The sequence below is a fragment of the Schistocerca americana genome, chromosome 6 (genome assembly GCF_021461395.2).
Source record: "Schistocerca americana isolate TAMUIC-IGC-003095 chromosome 6, iqSchAmer2.1, whole genome shotgun sequence".
Taxonomy (NCBI): domain Eukaryota; kingdom Metazoa; phylum Arthropoda; class Insecta; order Orthoptera; family Acrididae; genus Schistocerca; species Schistocerca americana.
This window is the reverse complement of record NC_060124.1, coordinates 194,212,213-194,217,109: the sequence shown is the minus strand read 5'-3', so window position 1 is coordinate 194,217,109 and position 4,897 is coordinate 194,212,213. Positions and strand designations below refer to the sequence as shown.

Genomic DNA, 4,897 nt, shown 5'->3' with positions numbered 1-4,897 from the left:
AGAAACAAACTTTAAGTTCCTGAATCTCAAAAACAAATAGTTAAGTACCTCAGTGCATATAATTAGTCACAACGCTCTTCAAGGTGAACCAAATTTTGAAATCTGAGTAGAGTTCTGCAGGACGCAAGGTGCTCAATTCTTGGGTTGGGAAACAATGTCCTCACTCTAGCTTGAGTTGGAGAAACAAAACACTTTCGCCGGCCGCGGTGGTCGTGCGGTTCTAGGCGCTGCAGTCCAGAACCGCGGGACTGCTACGGTCGCAGGATCGAATCCTGCCTCGGGCATGGATGTGTGTGATGTCCTTAGGTTAGATAGGTTTAAGTAGTTCTAAGTTCTAGGGGACTGATGACCGCAGATGTTAAGTCCCATAGTGCTCAGAGCCATTTGAACCATTTGAACCAAAACACTTTCAAAGTGGAAGTTTCATATCAGCGCACACTCCGCTGCAGAGTGAAAATATCATTCTGGAAACATCACCCAGACTGTGGCTAAGCCATGTCTCCGCAATATCCTTTGCTTCGGGAGTGCTAGTTCTGCAAGGTTCGCAGGAGAGGTTCTGTAAAGTTTGGAAGGTAGGAGACGAGGTACTGGCAGATGTAAAACTGTGAGGACGGGGCGTGAGTCGTGCTTGAGCAGCTCAGATGGTAGAGCACTTGCCCGCGAAAGGCAAAGGTCCCGAGTTCGAGTCTCGGTCTGGCACAAAGTTTTAGTCTGTCAGGAAGTTTCACTTTCAAAGTATCTTATAGTAGTAGTACGGAGAAGCATAAATGGTCCAACAGTTTAAAAAAAAAAATCTGTCTGGCAAAGATAAACACACAAAGTAAAGTCTTGGCTCTATCTTGCTGGTGAAGAAAACAAAGAGCAGAAATTATACCAAGTCTCAGTTAGCGCGTCGGGCGATCACAGACCAAGACAGACGAGGCGGCTGGCTCTCGCGGAAGATGATGGCGGAGTCCAGAATAAGGCGTAGCGGAGATGATCTGGATGGTTGCTCGCTGCGATGGAAATACTCTGCTGGCCTTGTGACTCGACCTAAATTTATTGTCTATTATGAAGCAAAACATGCAAGGAAACGAAATTCTGTCAGTATATTGCCTATAGGCGTGAAATTGAAAAACTATCCGTGCATTATCAGACTGTTTTGGTCAATGTGGGAGACTACAATGCGATGATTAAGTTATCTCTGTTGTTTATCTGCAGTGTTCAACCAACCAACGAAAAATAGCTATTTAGTGTGACATTAGTAACATAAATAGCACTCTGCCTGAAGGCCACAATCTGCCCATCGGTACCATCCGACCGCCCTGTCATCCTCAGTTGAGGATGCCGATAGGGGGGGCGTGTGGTCAGCACACTGCACTCCCGATCGTTATGATGGTTTTCTTTGACCGGAGCCGCTACTATTCGATCGAGTAGCTCTTCAATTGGCATCACAAATGTCAACAGCGCATGGCGGCTGGATGGTCACCCATCCAAGTGCCGCCCACGCCCGACAGCGCTTAACTTCGGTGATCTCACGGGAACCGGTGTATCCACTGCGGGAAGGCCGTTGCCGTAATAACATAAATGAATTACAGATTATCAGGACAACGTTACAAAACCAATATTTTTTAATAAAACGAAGTATCCCAAATTGTCAAGGATTAGCAGGCTAATAAATACTTTCGACTTCGGAATGGTCTGTGTCTGCATTCAGTCCACAGTTCGCGTTAGAAGGAGGACTACGGCGAAAATATTTAAATGTAGCTATAGGGATAAACAGACAGGGATAGATATGGATAGATAACGAAACGTAACTAACAAATCGTCCGGGACCACAGTTAAGTCAATACAATAGACAGAAGCTGAAAAAGCGATTATTAACAAGTGTGCAGCTAAGTTTACCGCCTTTAGTTCTACGGGGTATAGAATACGAGTAGCGACAAAACTTATGAGGACGAAGTTGTCTTATGATTTCTTTACTGATTACTGATTTGTGTGCTAGTGGTTGCTTTTATAGAAAAGGTTAAAATACTGTCTTCAGCGAGATTAGAATCGAAAACTAATGCAGTCTTCCCACTGAAGGGGTAAATTACCACACATGACTCCCTTCTTGTCCCAACGATGACTAAGACGGAGAATTTGCAATGCAGGCATCAAAGTAAGCTGCAACTTCTGTTGCATGAACTTCCTGGAGTCAAAGTCATAAATTTGCTACCTCAGAATATATTATCTAAATGACAAGAACATATTTAGCTGTAGTTCTGAATCTCACCAGGAAGTAAATCGCTGGTCTTACTGTTGTCAAACATATTCTATAATGTTGCCAATTCATCGCTGGACTAACGACAGGCAGAATGTATTTGCTCAGCCGATGCGTTTCTTGGGCTGCCTAGCATTGGGGAGCTCGCGCTTCGAAGATGCGACGGCGCTGGCTGCCTTCACTTTGACTAAGAAATTATAAGTTGATGAGTTTCATTCACATTTATGCAGCCATGATTTGGGTTTAAAGAGTTATTGTGAATAATAATATCCAGATAATTCTACTGCAGGTCGAGCATCACAAATAAAGAGCAGAGGAAATTATCTGGGCAGCTCTCTTCAGTAGTTGCTGTGCTTATTTTTGTTACGTTGTCCTTGTCACTCTCGTCAAGTTCATGTTCCTTTTCAACGTCGCAAAGTGTGCACAATCTTTCAGCCGGTCTCCTACAGTTACTCCTTTTGTGCAACTTTTTGTCAGATGCTTCAAAGTTTCCAAGTAAAGGTTTGTAATGTAAGAATGCAGAGTCTAGCGGCGGTAACATCGAATAAAAAGTTCTCGGGTTTCCAGCCGCGTCAAGTGATTAAAATTACAAGAGATTTCGGCTAAGCACTCCTTGCCAGTGTCAATTGCTTGACTGTCAGATGTGACGTCGCGGCAGCGCGACAGGCGGATATACGCCGATTCAGCGTTCGATGTGCCCACTTCAACAGCGCTATCATTGGATCCCACGCTGTGTTGAGCTGCATGCCACCGTGTCTGTTTACGTCGTTATCGGCGATTTTTATTTCAATGCATTCTTATGCTGTTTCAGATGCCGTTAATGCGAGCTATAACAGAGTTTCGCCAAATTTAGTCCGATGACCGCTTTCTAAACCATGCTCAGTTAAAGCAGATTTCTCCAGGTAGCGTTGACGATAAACCCTCCATGCTCTTTTCCTGCTATACTCCACAATGCTTACTGTCTGTCCGAAATAAGGCTGGCCACACTCCCAAGGTATCTTTTTTACGGCATAAAGTCAAGCACCGGCACGCCAGTCGGAAACGAGGGAGCATAGAGGGCTGTGAAGAAGACGTCAGCCAATTGCATCCTGACTGTCCCCTCACCAGGACGACAACGCAATGGCAGTGGCCTCTGTGCGAAGAGGACGTAAGCGCCTCGCCGACTGGTCGTGGTCAGCTTCTACAGCAGCATCAAAATTAGGCACTACAAGCCTACCGACTTAGAAATTGTATATGCTGAAGAACATTGTTTACTGGCATGTCGCTCTTTGCTCGCGACACTTCTGTGTTATTGTCGAAGTTAAGTATTCTCATTGCTCATTTTGTAATAAAACTCGTTAACACGATTTGTTAGAATGTTGTCTAGCGATCCGAGAAGGGAGGATTCCTAGACCCCACAAGTAAAATTTAAAATTTTCGCAGAGAATCAACTGTTCACAGAGATTTCGGGATTGCAGCCGGTCGCTGCAAACTTCATTCCACGAAATTTCGACTGGAAAACTGGGAGCCATCTTCAGATGAGCCGAACGAGGAGTGACGAAGACTTTTTTTTGTTTATTGTCATTTTGATACCTTACAGAAAAGGTAGGCCGACAGTGGCCTATTTACGCCGCTCTTCAGCCATAGAAAAGACACACAGTATAACAGGAATACAGAAAAACAAACACACATGGGGAACAAAACCGGCAGCCAAACATAGTAAAAATAAGCGAAGTCTTTCACCGACGAACTGCCCAGATGATAAAAAATAATAATAATAATAAAAAAAAGTTCAACACCCCACACAACGGAGAATAAGGAACGTCACACGTGAACAGAGGAGCTCAGACAGAGAGACACTGATGCACTGACGGGATGACAAACACGAGCACTGCGGCGACAATCTCCGGCGCACGAAGACGTACAGTTCACACAAAAAAGCCAGGGGCCTGCCAGAGGGAAGAGGTGACGGTAGGAGGGAGAGGGGGAGGGTTTGAAGCCGGTGGGAGAGAAGAAGGGAGGGGGAGGGGAGAGGGTAGGGGGGTGCGTAAAAGCCCGATGAGGGGGACGGGGGAGGGAAGGAGGAAGAGAGGAGGGAGAGAAGGGAAAGAGGGTGCACTGGAGGAAAAACACAGGGGGAGGAAGGGGAGGATCAAAGTTGGCAGGAGGGGTAGATGGAGGGGATGAGGGCAGCATCAGGGAGGGGGAGTTGGCGGAAGTCGCCCTGAGCAAGGGTATGGAGTATGGAGAGATGGAGAGTGGTTGGGATGTTGAAGTACAGGCGCTGCAAGCGACGGGGTGGGAAAGGATGGGAGAGACAAGCGGGTGTGGGGGATGAAGTTTGCAGGAGGCGTAAAGGATCCATATCCATTCGAGGAAAAGGATGAGGTTTGGGAAGATAATTAAGTTGTAGAGAATCCGCGTGGGGGAGTGGAGGCAGATGCAATAGGTGAGGTGGAGTGTATGGCGTTCCAGGATTTGAAGGGATTTCTAGAAGGTAGGAGGGGCGGCGATCCAGGCGGGATGGGCATAACAGAGGATAAGGCGGATGAGGGATTTATAGGTGTGGAGGACGGTGGAGTGGTCCAGACCCCATGTGTGGCCAGAAAGGAGCTTGAGGAGGCGGAGTTGGGAGTGTGCCTTGGCTTGGATCGTCCGGAGGTTGGGGTTCCAGGA

General features: G+C 46.6%; 1 pseudogene; it reads right to left on the bottom strand.

The window, feature by feature from the left end:
• Positions 1-1,437: 1,437 nt before the first annotated feature.
• On the bottom strand, positions 1,438-1,554 carry LOC124621200 (annotated as a pseudogene).
• Between the last annotated feature and the right edge of the window lie 3,343 nt (positions 1,555-4,897).